The sequence below is a fragment of the Schistocerca serialis genome, chromosome 8 (assembly GCF_023864345.2).
Source record: "Schistocerca serialis cubense isolate TAMUIC-IGC-003099 chromosome 8, iqSchSeri2.2, whole genome shotgun sequence".
NCBI lineage: Eukaryota > Metazoa > Arthropoda > Insecta > Orthoptera > Acrididae > Schistocerca > Schistocerca serialis.
In genome coordinates, this window is record NC_064645.1 from 34,902,879 (window position 1) to 34,919,169 (window position 16,291).

At 42.9% G+C, this 16,291-nt stretch overlaps 1 protein-coding gene across 1 annotated transcript in view; it reads left to right on the forward strand.

The window, feature by feature from the left end:
* Nucleotides 1-13,537: 13,537 nt before the first annotated feature.
* LOC126416056 (phenoloxidase-activating factor 2) overlaps nucleotides 13,538-16,291 on the forward strand; it is a 261,395-nt gene continuing 258,641 nt past the window's right edge. Inside the window, exon 1 of the mRNA XM_050083529.1 lies at nucleotides 13,538-13,698. The gene's annotated coding sequence lies outside the window, so the exon portion shown is untranslated. The remainder of the gene's footprint in view (nucleotides 13,699-16,291) is intronic.

Consider the following 16,291-nt stretch of genomic DNA (forward strand, 5'->3'; position numbering starts at 1 on the left):
GCTCAAAACAGAACGAGATAATGAAGTCTGCACCAACAGATGTACGAATATAATTTGAATCTTCAGCACGTTTCCTGGAACACACTTCAGTATGTGCTGCATGACCCTGTGATTAACTACTGTCCGCTCACCGGTGTTGTGCAACAAGCTGTATAAATGAGCAGCAGCTGCGCCATGCCCAGAGAATTCCACAGCGGCGTCTCAAGGTGTGAATGTCATTACAGACGCTCAGGGTTTCTATGATGATGAGTGTAGGCAGTACATGTTTAAAGATGTTGCATACACAGAAGATGCTGAAATAATAGGGACATTCTCAGCAAACATTGTATCACTGAAATCGTTCAAGGATGTGAAGTGCACAAAACGTGAAAGGGTGCAAAGTGGTTAACACATTTCTACCCCTGGTAGCTGAGTGGTCAGCACGACGGAATGTCATGCCTAACGGCTCGGGTTCGATTCCCGGCTGGGTCCGAGATTTTATCCGTTCAGGGACTGGGTGTTGTGTTGTCCTTATCATCATCATTTCATCCCCATCGACACGCAAGTCGCCGAAGTGGTGTCAAATCGAAAGACCTGTACCGGGCGAACGGTCTACCCGACGGGAGGCCCTAGTCACAGGGCATTTCCATTCCACCATGGAATTTGCTGGGATGATCCTGAGATAGCCTATAAAGATAGGATGACGTCGCTTCGATTATTTGACCTCACAGATAAGTGACGGGGAAGAAGAAGATCTCATGGATGCATCGAATCTTCAAGTTTGCTAATATTCAAGACTTGCCCGTAGGAATAGCCTGCTCTCAATCGACTCAAGAAGAAGACGGTGTGAAAATAGTGTTGCTGTGGCCGCTTATGAAAATGCAAAATTACTTTTAAGTTGGATGCGAAACAAATGATTTTTTACCTCATAATATGTGTATGATTTCTCTTCATCCTGGTTCCACTTCGACAGTATACATTTTCGTCCAGATACTACAAGGGATGTTCAATAAAGAATGATCATAATTTTCTTTTTGACAACATACCTTTACTCATCCTCTTAATTTTGATGGTCCTTCTCAAATTAGTCTCCCATGAGTGCAATGCACTTGTCCCAGCTTTTCTGCCAGTCTTCGAATACAGGCTGGAAACCGTTTTTTGAGAGGTCCTTCAAAATCGCCTCCACAGCCTTCACCATTGCTTCTGATGATTGACAATGTCTCCCGCGAAGGCGTTTGTTCAAGTTAGGGAATAGAAAAAAGTCACATGGGGCTAAATACGGACTGCACCAAATTGGAGGGAATGATCACTATTGGCGCAGAGGATGTTCCGAGATAGTGTAAGGGAATTCTGGAATCAGCACTGAATGCGGATTCGTAGCTTATCGAGGGTAGTGGGGAGTTGAGTAACACTGGCTTCGCTCTTGCGCTGCGTGGGCGCATAGCATTCGGGATCTGATCTTCGTCTGAATCGGACGGTCTTGAGACTTAGTCGCACTTTTTCGGAATCGTTGAGGGGCATACTTCAGTTTCATTCTGCAACTTAAGACCCAGATTCTTACTCTACGTTGTCGCACCTGTGCCGACAGGGCGAGTTTAGGCGGTTTTCCTATGTCTCTTTCTAGAGATATCCTCATGCATCTAGGAGTTTCCCTGCTTTGAGCGTGTAAGCAGAAGTTAGAATTCTCGGACAGCATTCGAGGCCACGGGTTGAAACGGAGTTGCTGCACAGCAGGAGTCGGCGCCTATATCACCAAAACGCTGTCTACCCACGACGCGCTGCAGGTTTCAGGACTGGTCAAGTATTTTGCGGCTCTGACATTGTACGGCATATTATTTTTATACTGAAGTCCTCAGCACACACACACTCGCTTTGCTACAAGTCCATCGTGTTTGTTTCTCCATGTGTTCCCATTTGAGCTCTCACAACTAATCACAAAACTACATCATAGTCGGAGTAATATTTGATTCATTAGGATCTCTAGTCATGATCGTCAATCTATTGCATCACAGAAAGTAGGAGCCTCTTGTTCTCGAGCCAACTCTTATTCTCGTAATAGTTCGGCATACCCTATCCTTTAGCCTGCTATTTGTATTGACAATGAAGTACCTTTATGTTCTGACTTACATCTCATTGTAATATTTTATTCGCATATCATTTTGTAGATAGATGCAGAATCCATTTCCTGTCAATTATTTTAGTAAAATTCCCTTTTTTTACTGAGTAGATTATGATTTTTATTAAATTATTGTCCGTGTGCACTCCTTACTTTACCAACTAACTGGGTCCACAATCAATTCCTTTCGTTGCCACATTGCACATAATCAATTAGGTGGTAGGTAAGGAGGGGATCGAGTGCATGTCTAGTTTTCACGCAAAATTCGCCAGAACTCTTCTCAACCCCAACACCTCGCATACTTACGTGGCAGTTCATGTTCTTCTTCTTCTTCTTCAAATCTACATCGTTTGCTGCTAACGTTGACGCTGTTTGATGTCATTCAACGCTTCATCTTCAACAACAAACAGACGCTCACGCAACAAAAGAAAGGCCACACTGGCGAACTGACGCTGGCAGAATGAGACCAGGAGTGGAGGGGGTAGGGTTTATGTAGATACACTGATTTGGCGGGAACCAATCAGGGAGGGCGCTTCATGGAAAGTCCTGAAGGTTATCTCCAGGAGCCAATAGGAGTGCAGCATCCAGTCCTCACCTGCAGATGAATGCTTGTATGAGCATACAGGACAAGTTGGTGCTGGTGTGCCCGGTCACGGTTTTCATCTTCTTCATGCATTCACCTAACATCATTGCCTCTCAGACATAGTGCATGTGGCTAGAGACACAGTCCTCAGCTGTGTGGTTTCAGCTAAAACACCCATTGAACTCCTTCTCGAACAGACATCTCATCCATTGGACACATAATACACACAGTAAACAATTACATCCGTCCTCCCAATCTAGCAGCTAGACACTGACTGAACCCTTTTCCCACCATCTTGGATTACATCTTGGGAGGGAGATGGGGAGGGCTGACAGTGAGTGCATCCTGGTGGCAGTATTGTGAACTTGGTCAGTTGGACTCTGGATCTCATGGTAAACACACTGGATGGAGCCACTGTTTGTGACACCTCAAATTGCATAAATAAACAATGCATACAAAATAAAGACTTACGTCCATCCTGTCCAGTAGCAGAGCACAGACTGAGTCCTTTTCCCTCAAATTGTCAGATGTGGGAGGGGGGGAGGGGGAGGGCAGGGGGCATGGGGTTAGGGTAGTGGAGGTAGACCAATTGACGTATTTTCCTGCCAAAATATGAACTTCCCACCATGATGTCACTGCAACATTGCCACATCTATGGCCGCCATCTTGGATCCACCATCTTGAATAAATTTGGTAGCAATGCAGAGTGGGATAGCACTATTTTTGTCCCGCTACTGCTGTGACTCTTCACACTTTTCATTTGAAGAAAATTTGTAGTTAATGTTGATCAGCAATAGACAACTGGCTGTACCGATTTGTTAATAACACGCAGATTTTACGAAAGCACCATTCAGTAGGTGCGCTTGTCGCTGGGATACACTTGCACAAAACACATATGTCTGCTCTCCATTTTTAACAAGTAATCATTACCTCCGACACACCCTAAAATATGGAGATCTACTTCATCTGCAGCAGAGAATGTGTTCTTATCCCAGTTCTCGAAGCGATCTCTCTGTCTGGATGGTGATGACATTGTACTTCACGGCTCTGTCTTAATAAACAACAGAGAGGTAAGTTACACAGAACTACAGGAAGGTTTAGCCGGAAAAAATTTTTTACATTAATTAAATATTATGTCAATTATAATACTATGGCTATACGACAGTATGCACTAACTATTCAAGAACGATTACGTTAATGATTGCATGTAGTATCCGTAAAACCAGCACACTTTCGTCGCATACTGCTAAGAATTTTCTACTTCCATTTATATCAAGCATATTAACATCACGGAAAGACGACCACACAGGAACGTAGCAATTTTACGGTGGTAATTACGAAAAACATCTCGGTTCGATTTGTAAACCGTTGTACCGCTTATCAAAAAGTACATATCTGTTAGTATACATCAGTTACGCTAATTGATTGCAAACATATCCTTTCTTTGTATCATAATGAAACAGAACTAGTAACTGCAGTAATGTATCTCACCTCACAGTATTTGATACCTATTTTCATTGACGTGGCAGATTTGATGTCAAACCAAAGAAGAACTAACTTTACTCTAGATTCTTTTTCGCCTTCTAATTCATCAGTCCGTTCTTCAAAAGGTTTCAGGAAATCATCAATCCTTCCTGTAAGCTCATTGCCATATAATAACATATTTGCAACTGACGACTGAATTTTATTCTGAAATATCCCTGTAACCTGTAAGCGGGCTTCTTTTCTGTCAGTAAAGGGGCAACTTAGTTATATTGAGTGTAGTGTACAACCTGTTCTAGTGTGTACTGTCCTCTTGTTTCAAAGATGATTTCAAAGATAAGCAGAGACCATTTTTCTTCATGTACCGTACAATGCATTTTGGAGTATGTATTGTTGCTGCAATCGTTGGGGAATCATTTAGCAAGAAGCTGTCTTCATCGAAAGTGTGACTATGTGCCGTGTTAATCCAATGAGCAGCACAAAAAATCCTTTCGTCATTTTTCAGTGCTTTCATTCGGGGACAACTAGAACAGTCACCAAAACGCTAGTTTTGAAATGCATTTGGAGTATTATATTGACACCCCGGTCGCAGACAAAAACCAAATTGGGCAACATTTCTGACGAAATTTTTCTGTCAGCCGCATTTTCTTATACTCCTTTTTTGATATTTACTCCCATCTTACTGACTTCCGGGAATTAAGTTGTAAATAAAAGATTATTCACATGCGACAAGTCGGTGTTTGTGTAATGTGCTACAAGCGTCAAATAATGCACCTCCTTGCGTGAATCAATCCACATATCAATTATTGTATCAAATGTTTTATTAATAACTTCCTGAATAACAGTAGGTTTAACGCTGTTTCAGATTATGTCAACCTTTTCTTTGACATGTCAGCTTATTGCGGAGGAATACAGCATGACCTCTGAAACGCTGACTTCTCCACAAGGTGTATCTAGATCGTCTTGGCCTAGTTGTTTGAAATCTTCACCAGAAACAGCATCAAAAGGTCACTGGCACACGTTGCAACTATTTTGCTGTTATACTTTTTTTTACTGTTGCCGTTATTCCTCAAGAGCTGTGTAGTGTAAGATTTTTTACAATTGCGTTTCTTTGAATGAGTTGTTCCCGACTGGAAACAACAGTAGAGAGCACGATACGTACCCAGTGGCTTGCTGTTTTGGTCTACAACAACGGAAATTTATTCCATAGGTCGCTTTTTAGATCCTCCCACTTCTTCAATGTCTAAGCATTGGTTTCAGTCTTACTAGACTGCCTTCCTCATGCTGCGTGGTTACAGACAGACAGCTTGTGCTGGCAAGAGTCGCGTGAGGATAGAAACACGTATTTTTAATGTAGTTGTAATGAGAGATTGAACTGTAGCATTGCCCGAGATCTTTAGGCTATGCTGGGAGATGACAGTCGGTCTGAGTTGGCAAAGCCAACAAATGTTTCATGACGATCTTTTTTATATACAGCGTCTTTCCTGTTGCTTTTGCGTCCCTGATCAAAACACATATTTTCAGACTTATATGTGTTTGAAGCTGTCAGTATAAGAACCTTCTCGGCCCAAAGACCCCTATTTTCTAAGAGGTCGTGTTAGTTTGCCAGATTCTGTTTATTCAGACACAGAAGGCTCTTTAGTAACTTACAAATCGGAAAATATAAAACATTGCCAATTGATATCTTATGCGACTTCTTATAGCCCCACCACTACTATTGTAATTTAGAATGCTTTTATCTAAATAAAAGAATCCTGTCTCCATGTTGCCACGCATAACCCTCTCACTAAAATTTAGTTTAGTTTCCAAACAAAGTATACTATGGAAGGATAGTCCTGTTATAGAAAAAGCCAATCAATAGAGCTAGCCTTTTTACAGGATTTGACCGCGTGTTGTGTCTAATCGATAAGTAAATCAGGCTATTCAATTCTTTTCCTAAGATCTTACCCAGCGGTTAGAAAGAAACGCAATATGAATAGCATTACATTGAAGCATTTAGTGGTTTAAAACATATACTAATGGTCGCCAATCTACCTGGGCAATGAAACAGTGGAGTATTGGAAAGACAGAAGTATGAATTTTGCCTGCTTTCTTGCTACTGTTTAAGTTGCTTCTTCAAATAAATATTACACCACGTAAACAATGTTGGACTACACCCTTATACATTACGTTTTTAAAAGAGGTAAAGGCCTGTGGATAGCTTAAAGGAAGCTAAAAAAGGTTTGGCCAGGGGGGGGGCTTTAGAAAAGCATTTTCTATAATCAACAAACTAAAATACTTAGATACTAAAGCATACACTTTTTATACTGAACAATTCACTTCAAGAAAACCTCTTTCTTACTGGAATGTGCTTTCAAAAGCTATTACTCTTTGAACTAACTCTGTATAGTCATTTAACAGATTCCAGTAACTTGGCTGCACTCTAACTGAATTTTGCGTAAGCAAACTTTTACTGTAACACTGTGAGCATGTGGGTGCTATTCTGTCATTCTGCGCAACGGATTAATCTGAGATGTACCCTTTACCCTGTGGCTCCTGCAAGATGCAATTTCCACCACCACACTACTACAGAAGTCAGACAGATGCTCCTAACGTTCTAAAGAGAAATGCCTGAAAAACTTTCAGCAATAAATGTCTTCTGGAGTCGTCCGCTGTAAGGAAATGATACAAAAATTCACAAAATTTCTTACGTAACTTGTGAGATACTTGGGTACTGAAGTAGTGCTAGTTAGTGAAAGAAAAACATGAAACTAACGAAAATTATTATTTATTTTGCTAAAATTCCGAGAAATCACAATGGCACTTTTAGTTATGAACTAAACAAGTTATTTCCGGGTTCTTTTCGGAATGTGAAATTACCTCTTAAGGATAGGATTCGCTAATGAAATTTCTATACAAAGTTTAAGATTGTTATTGACTTGACAGAATGGCTGAGAGCCGTGCCTACTCAACTTGAATAATTATCCGTTAGAATGTCGCTAGGTACGGTCGAGGCTGTCGCGTGTGAAATGCAGTGAAGTGTACTGTTGTGGAGGAAATATGGGGCTCGCAAGAGCTGTAGCGCACAATACCGTAATCTACAATGACTGCTGTCTGCGCCCCTCGCAACTGACAAATAAGATAACTCTCGTTCTATCTGGATTGACCTTCGCCAATCAAACTCTCCTACGCCTTGATGAAGTCAAGGACTCCTATTCGCCCCTAGTCTAGCTGTTGGTGCGGTACACCGGTCAGATAACCAGTCCACACCGTGATGCCACTCAAAAATTCGCTCGCACGTGTTTAACTATAACGCTGTCCGTCCACACCGCACAATAAGTGTGGCGGCCAACACAGTGAACAACGCTTAATCGCAAGGACTCAATATAGAGTCGCACTCCGATTCGCTCTCGACAGAGGTGCTCTCCCAGTGAAGTACTGACGAGAGACTTGTTCCTCGCTTTTTGAGTACACGTGCGAGTGCACATGCTGTCGTTACATGTTCTCGCTCCAAGAACGACAATGGGACGGCCCCTCTCCATGCCAGATGTGAAGGAGTATATCTTCCATTACTCCTTCAGATCAAGGCGCCAGGAATATCATGTGCCAATCAGCATTGCTCTTCTAAAACGGGAGAATGACGTTTCGTTTAAGGCGACCAATCTGGAAATCTATAGCATCGGCGTTTGGCGTTTGCTGTCTCCCTGTGAAAACCTCTGAAACTGAGTGCTATGTTTGTAAAGAATGCGTAGGCTGGGCACTCCCTCACCATGTAGCAGAATTTGTTTTTAAGCCGAACATGGGGTCGTACTTCCTTTCACTCGGGCACACACTGTCTGCTCCATGGGCGGTCATCAGCCGACGTAGATAGGTTAACTCGTCCTCTTAAGGGACCGGCCTCCTGGCATGCGGTGTGGTTTGCCTCTCCCAAACTAAAAGCTTTTGTGACCGTCGTGTCTTGAATGTGTACGTATACACCAGCCTCGAGTATTTCAATTTCGGTGCGCAATTGCGATTTACTTGTTATTTGCATATCGTTTATATGAATTCATACAACATTGGCTTTATCTTATCGAGTTTGGGTTCGAGTGAAGCGTGCAGAATATGATTGTGAGGGCGGAATATGTAAGCAATGAACATCAGGAGACCACGTCGTCTTACAACACTTTGCAATAGTTAAGAAAACACAAAAACAATTTAAATGGTGCCTCTTTATATTAACTTTGCACTTCATAAGTGTGTAAATCAGGATACTCGGATTAATCAAACACCAGGAAGGAACCCTATACAGGTGTATGATTAGGATGAAATAACAGGGTGAACCAATTTCTTTAAAGTTCGAGAATGATTGTGAAAACACGGTTTAAATTAATGGTTCACGCTGTACAAAAGCAAAAAAAAAAAATCTTATCTGGTGGCTGTAGACTTGGGTGTGGCGAACAGTTATGGCAGCTACACTACCCATAGTACGGCCTGCAAGTAACTTCCTGTATAGGCTCAATTTCTCTTCTGGGCATCGTTCAATTTTACATACAGTAGCCCAACAATTCGCAGGAATGCCGTAATCCGTCTGCAGTCTTCATCTGAGGCATCTCTGTGCGAATTTGCAGGCAAAGCTTCTCCTGCTCCACAAAGGTGTCGCCTCACTCACTGCTGCCTACAGACTGTGTGGCTTACTTCCCGGGCTTGCTCTAGGTAGCGCGCCGATACGCCCTTGCCATCTTTTCTAACCCCCAGAGCCACTTCATTTCAAACAAAAGCATACTGGCTTATACATAATTGTTCCTAAGCGTGACCATTTCTTAAATTGTCAAATTTACATCAACATGAACAATTTATAAACACAAATATTTTTAAACACAAAATGTCATCAGAAAATTATTTAACGTAATAAACAATTTACATAGTATTTTACATGCATACGTTACTCACATGTAATGCGCAGAACTTCAGACTCCAGCATAGCACACTGTACTTTGCATCTACAGAAAATATAGTACCAATATGCGAAAATTTTAAAGCAAAAAAATTATAAAAATTTAAATGAACCGTAAACAAATAATGTTATATTCTCATTTGATTGTTCAGTTAACAGTATTCTTGCGGAGAAGCTCAGAGATTATAATATCAGAAACCCTGCTGGTAATTGGTTTCCATCCTATCCAATTAAAAGGTTGCAGAATGTTGTATTTAAAAGGCCAGACAGCACACACAGAGAAACAGCACCTTCAGAATGGGGAACAATCGCAGGTGTACCACTGACGTGTTCAACTCCAGTCTTCCTTCCCTTTAATAATTCGTTCTGTGCAGGCCACAACTTTTCTCTGTCCATGCCTGACAAGTGGGCCTCAATGCAAACACCGAATTTTGGAGCAGAACTATTGTGCAAAGTCTGTCGATATTTCTGGTGTGATCGGCTGAAGTAGTGCGGGTACAAAGTGTTCACCTGGAGGACGCAGTTGCTCGCCATAGACCAAATGGGCTAGCAGATCCTACCGTTAATGATAGATGTCCACAGTTGACAGTTTTGAAAAATGTTGAAGTCGCAGTCCTTCCCATATGCTCCAATATTAGCGTACACAAATCGGTATTATGCATCAGCTACTGCCATCAGAACTACAGGGTGTTACAAAAAGGTACGGCCAAACTTTCAGGAAACATTCCTCAAACACAAATAAAGAAAAGATGTTATGTGGACATGTGTCTGGAAACGCTTACTTTCCATGTTAGAGTTCATTTTATTACTTCTCTTCAAATCATATTAATCATGGAATGGAAACACACAGCAACAGAACGTACCAGCGTGACTTCAAACACTTTGTTACAGGAAATGTTCAAAATGTCCTCCGTTTGCGAGGATACTTGCATCCACCCTCCGTCGCATGGAATCCCTGATGCGCTGATGCAGCCCTGGAGAATGGCGTATTGTATCACAGCCGTCCCCAATACGAGCACGAAGGGTCTCTACATTTTGTACCGGGGTTGCGTAGACAAGATCTTTCAAATGCCCCCATAAATGAAAGTCAAGAGGGTTGAGGTCAGGAGAGCGTGGAGGCCATGGAATTGGTCCGCCTCTACCAATCCAACGGTCACCGAATCTGTTTTTGAGAACCGTACGAACTCCATCGTGCATGAACCACATGTTGTGTAGTACTTGTAAAGGCACATGTTCTAGCAGCACAGGTAGAGTATCCCGTATGAAATCATGATAACGTGCTCCATTGAGCGTAGGTGGAAGAACATGGGGCCCAATCAAGACATCACCAACAATGCCTGCCCAAACGTTCACAGAAAATCTGTGTTGATGACGTGATTGCACAATTGCGTGCGGATTCTCGTCTGCCCACACACGTTGATTGCGACAATTTACAATTTTATCACGTTGGAATGAAGCCTCATCCGTAAAGAGAACATTTGCACTGAAATGAGGATTGACACATTGTTGGATGAACCAATCGCAGAAGTGTACCAGTGGAAGCCAATCAGCTGCTGATCGTGCCTGCACCCGCTGTACACGGTACGGAAACAACTGGTTCTCCTGTAGCACTCTCCATACAGTGACGTGGTCAACGTTACCTTGTACAACAGCAACTTCCCTGACGCTGACTTTAGGGTTATCGTCAACTGCACGAAGAATTGCCTCGTCCATTGCAGGTGTCCTCGTCGTTCTAGGTCTTCCCCAGTCGCGAGTCATAGGCTGGAATGTTCCGTGCTCCCTGAGACGCCGATCAATTGCTTCGAACGTCTTCCTGTCGGAACACCTTCGTTCTGGAAATCTGTCTCGATACAAACGTACCGCGCCACGGCTATTGCCCCGTGCTAATCCATACATCAAATGGGCATCTGCCAACTCCGCATTTGTAAACATTGCACTGACTGCAAAACCACTAACTTGTTGATGCTACGTACTGATGTGTTTGATGCTAGTACTGTAGAGCAATGAGTCGCATGTCAACACAAGCACCGAAGTCAACATTATCTGCCTTCAATTGGGCCAACTGGCTGTGAATCGAGGAAGCACAGTACATACTGACGAAACTAAAATGAGCTCTAACATAACATCTTTTCTTTATTTGTGTGTGAGGATGGTTTCCTGAAAGTTTGGCCGTACATTTTTGTAACACCCTGTATACAAGAATGTCCTTTATAGTTGATACGCATCGAGTTGAGAGGGTGGACGATCCTTATGTTTCCCACCAACGGCGGCCAAGCAGTTCGAGGAATTGGCGATGGTTTCAGATTTCTGGGCAACTGATTCCCATTTCTTCTTATCTGGAGCAGGAATGCAGTCCAATCGTAATACCGTCCACATTGCACAACAAAGCTCTCTGACGATCTAGCTTATAGTCGAAATCCCCAGGAGATACGTGTAATGCAAATCTGAGAAAGTGCAACGACTTGCCAAATACCTAAAACAGAAAAGAAAAATCACTAGATTAAAATTATTTAAAATATTGTAAAGCAAGTTGATATATAAAACCACGAACGGGAGACTGACAGGTCCTGTGCTTAATGAAATAAATTTTTTTTCCGGTAAACACGTTCTGAAGAAGTGGACGCAAGTGAGAGACTCGTACCAAAAATCAATTAACAAAACTATGGAGAAATCGGGAGCAGGGGCGTCAAAAGCAAAAGCCTACATCTATGCATCTCAGTTGCAGTTCCTGAATAAAATATTTAAAGAAAGAGAAACATAGGACACTCTCTCACAAAATATTGATGATAATGATGGTGGTATTGCGGATATAACTATTGAAAATGATGAGAATCATATACAGTCAGTTCCAAGCGTAGCACGTTATGCTACAGCAGCTGAAAAACCCGAATCGTCTTTCAAAAAACCTGCATAAAAAAAACGGAAAATGGATTCTGTTGAATTGGAAATGATTGCAGCGCTGAAGGCACCTTTCCTTTTTTTTAAAGGATTACAACCTACTCTTGAGGATTTCGATGAATTTGACACTCTAGATTTTCAAATGGAGGTGCTGCAAGTAGTAAAGAAAATCAGGCAGGTACACCATTTGCCTCTCCATCTAGTACTCCACCGATGGCCTCTTCATCTGCTACCCCAACGGTGGTCCCGATCAGTATATACAGAGCCAGCCAAATCCGCAGCACGTTACGTCAGCCTACCTGAAGACAATTCAATCACAAGTGCCCGGTGTTCAGTTCTACGAGGACCCACACAACCTTGGCCTGAAGTGTCGTCACAGTTCTTCTTGCGATGACACTTGGAACAATTTGTATAACATCATTTAACTTCACTTTTACTTGTATTTACTCTGATGTATTATTTATAAACGTATGTTATTTCAGTTTTATATTAAAATCTAAATAAAAAAAGAGACTGTTTAAAAAAATTGTGTTAACTGTACTCTCTTACCTCAAAGTTACGGCCAGCATCTGAATCGGTTGAATACATTCCCTCACAAATGTATTTTGGCATTGAAGACAGTCTTTTAGTTTCACATGTAATTCATGAAATGATTTAATTGACATCCTGAATTAATTAAAAAATTTGTCTTCGTGCGCTCTCGCAGCTTGGGGAAAATGGTGTAGAATGCTCCAAATTCTTGCCGTAAAGTAATGAGAGGGTGCTCCCAATGAATTCTACCGTTCCTCCTTCGTTTTTTTATTCTTTTATAGAGACACAACATGGCAACAACTTGGCTTCTCACCATTATTACTACTGAGTATGTGTGTAAGGATTTCGTTCGTTTTCCGTCGCAACTGAAAACGAATCGAACCGAACTGAACCGAATGAAACCGCATACGTGTGAAACAGGTCTAATGCACAGCATAAAACGTATCCTCATTATCGTACTTGACTGTACTCGAGACAGATTCGCTTCTGCTCCACGTGGAACGAAATCCAATGAGGTTCCAGCAAACGCGAAAGAATACATAGTGCAATGTTTACATGAGGTTTGTTCTTATGAGGAACGGCGTATAGCCCTTGTGTGAGGGACGGCCCGAGCCTGCTGAGTGCAGTCGGCCAGTGGGATGCACTCACTCAGCCAGCCCTTGCACGCCAATTGAGGAGCAACTTGACTGAGAAGAAGCACCGCACTCACGAAAACTGGTAACGGCTGGGAGAACGGTGTGCGGATGCTGGCCATCCGTACCCTCATCCAGTGACGTCCCTCTGCTCGAGGATGACGCGGCGGTCAGTCGGTACCGTTGGGCCTTCTGTGGCTCGTCCGGACGGATTAGATGTCCTGGCTAGGAAGAGTTTGTCTGTTTATACTGCATGCCCTTGTCATATGTCAGATAGAATACATCCCACGCTTATGTGCAGCAGAAAATATAAACTGAGAGAGGCAACATCAGCAATTTCATGACAAAATATTTAACTGTATCCCCGCAAGACGAAGGACCAGTCGACGTCGAAAGCCAACCGCGGCTGTCGCCGTACTGACTGTGCGACCTCAGGGCTTGCCGCGCAGCCGAGGCCGCCCGAGAGAAGCCGACGGGCGCCGAAGCTGCAGCGCTGCGAGACACGAGCGAGTAGCCAGCCGCCAGTAGCCAGCCGGGCGCCGACGGCGGTACGTCGCTCCATGTGAGTCTCGCTTAGTCATTTTATGATTAGTACTATTTGCGACGTGTTAGTTGTGTACCGCAGTTTATATTTTCTACAGAAGAAAAATTCCCTCCTAATTAGGAACAACGACGATACGAGTGGCGTTTATACCGCGAGCAGAATGGCTACAAAACTATCGCGAGTCTGCGCAGGGCCAACACTCGAGGCGTGTTGGTGAAAACAAGGGTAGTCGGTTCTTGTTTCCTTGTGCCCGTTATATTGTTGGTCGTTTCAATTACAGTTTTAAAAAAGGCGCTGCTAGTTGATGGTTTTTCGTAAAATACTCCTCCGCGGCTATTTTTCGAGTTATTATTCTAATGAAACAGTTGACTAATTGCATCACGTGTCATCCGTAAATAGAACCAGATTCTATACTCGCGAATTTTAATTTTCCCAAATTTTTACCGACGTGAGGGACTGTTGCCCACAAAATGTTTGTAAAAACATGTTCCAGTTCGAGAATCTATAATCAGATACTAGCAGGTTATGTTTACTCCCAGTTTGGTTTCATATCATACAGGACATACTACATTTAACAATTCTGGTCATTGGTTAAAGCTGTCGCACATGTGTCGGAACTTAGTGATTTGAACTGGATTCAAGACGTACGTTCTGGCATCTATGCCTGTGTCATTTTGTAGATATCGATCTCAAAAGTATTTAATTAATTGTAAAACCTGATACAGTAATTAAGATAGGGGCATGAGGGATGTACATACCGACCCTATGGAAAAGCGTGTTGTAATAGATAGACAGCACATGTTTAGGACAGGAATTATTATTATTATTATTATTATTATTTTAATGAGACTACCAGTTAGTAACGCGTTCTTAGAATAGATGAGTAAGTTAACGCACAGTTCAGTATTTAATAAATGATTCCAGCAACTGTGCTTTCACAATACTGCCAACTATTCTTCTGATGTTTCATGTAAACATAATAAAATTAATGTTTCCAAAACGCTCTCAAAATCAGCAACACGGTCAGTAGCTGTATCTCCTGGTTTTTAGCGCAAATGATTCATGAAAACCATAAAATGATAGCAAATAGCTGCAGTTGCCATGGTAAGAGTATTGTGATACGTTTCTGTATTTCTTTTAACACTTTGTGAAGAGCGGCAGAGAGTTTCTGAACGCATCCGCCATAGACGTTGCACCACGTCTGTGTTAACGAGGCACCGGGTAGTCATACACGACCGATTGTTGTTGTTGTTGTTGTTGTTGTCTTCAGTCCTGAGACTGGTAGGATGCAGCTCTCCATGCTGCTCTATACTGTGCAAGCTTATTCATCTCCCAGTACCTACTGCAACCTACATTCCTCTGAATCTGCTTAGTGTATTCATCTCTTGGTCTCCCTCTACGATTTTTACCCTCCACGCTGCCCTCCAATACTAAACTGGTGATACCTTGATGCCTCAGAACATGTCCCACCAACCGATCCCTTCTTCTAGTCAAGTTGTGCCACAAACTTCTCGCCAATCCTATTCAATACCTCCTCATTAGTTATATGCTCTACCCATCTAATCTTCAGCATTCTTCTGTAGCACCACATTTCGAAAGCTTCTATTCTCTTCTTGTCCAAAGTAGTTATCGTCCATGTTTCACTTCCATACATGGCAACACTCCATACAAATACTTTCAGAAACAACTTCCTGACACTTAAATCTATACTCGATGTTAACAAATGTCTGTTCTTCAGAAACGCTTTCCTTGCCATCGCCAGTCTCCATTTTATATCCTCTCTACTTCGACCATCATCAATTATTTTGCTCCCCAAATAGCAAAACTCCTTTACTACTTTAAGTGTCTCATTTCCTAATCTAATTGCCTCAGCATCACCCGACTTAATTTGAGTACATTCCATTGTCCTCGTTTTGCTTTTGTTGATGTTCATCTTATATCCTCTCAAGACCGATATTTATGCATACGACAGATATTTATGCATTAATACGTGTGTAACTGGTATTTTATGACTCGCCTGTGACTGGGAGTGTGATTATTTACAGAAAACTGAAGGTTGTCAGCAGGAGGCCCTGCTGCCTCCGCTGCCCCGGACGGGCAGCGGCTGTCTGGGGGCGCGGTGGTCCGCTCGAGTCCCCGCCCTGCTCTTGTTCCCCCTCCCCGCGTGTTCTCCTTGACTTGGTGCACGTCGTCTTTCTCCTGTGCTTCTCTCGCCCTGCCCGTGTCGCTAGTCTTCTCTGGGTACTGTTGGGTGGCGTATCTATGCTGAACGGCGGGGGTATGCCTCCCCCGCACCTCGGTTGGTTTGTTTGTTCATTTGGGGGAGGGGACCAAACAGCGTGGTCATCGGTCCCACAGATTAGGAAAGGATGGGGAGGTCGGCCGTGTCCTTTGAGAGGAACTACCCCCATTTTTGCTGGAGCGATTTAGGAAAATCACGGAAAACCTAAATGAGGATGGCTGGACGCGGGATTGAACCGCCGTCCTCCCGAATGCGAGTCCAGTGTGCTAGCCACTGCGCCACCTCGCTCGGTCACCGCACTTTTTACATGTGGGCGCCTCCGGTTGCTTGCTGGTCGGGGGTCGGGGCACCTAGCCCGCCTTTCTTCCT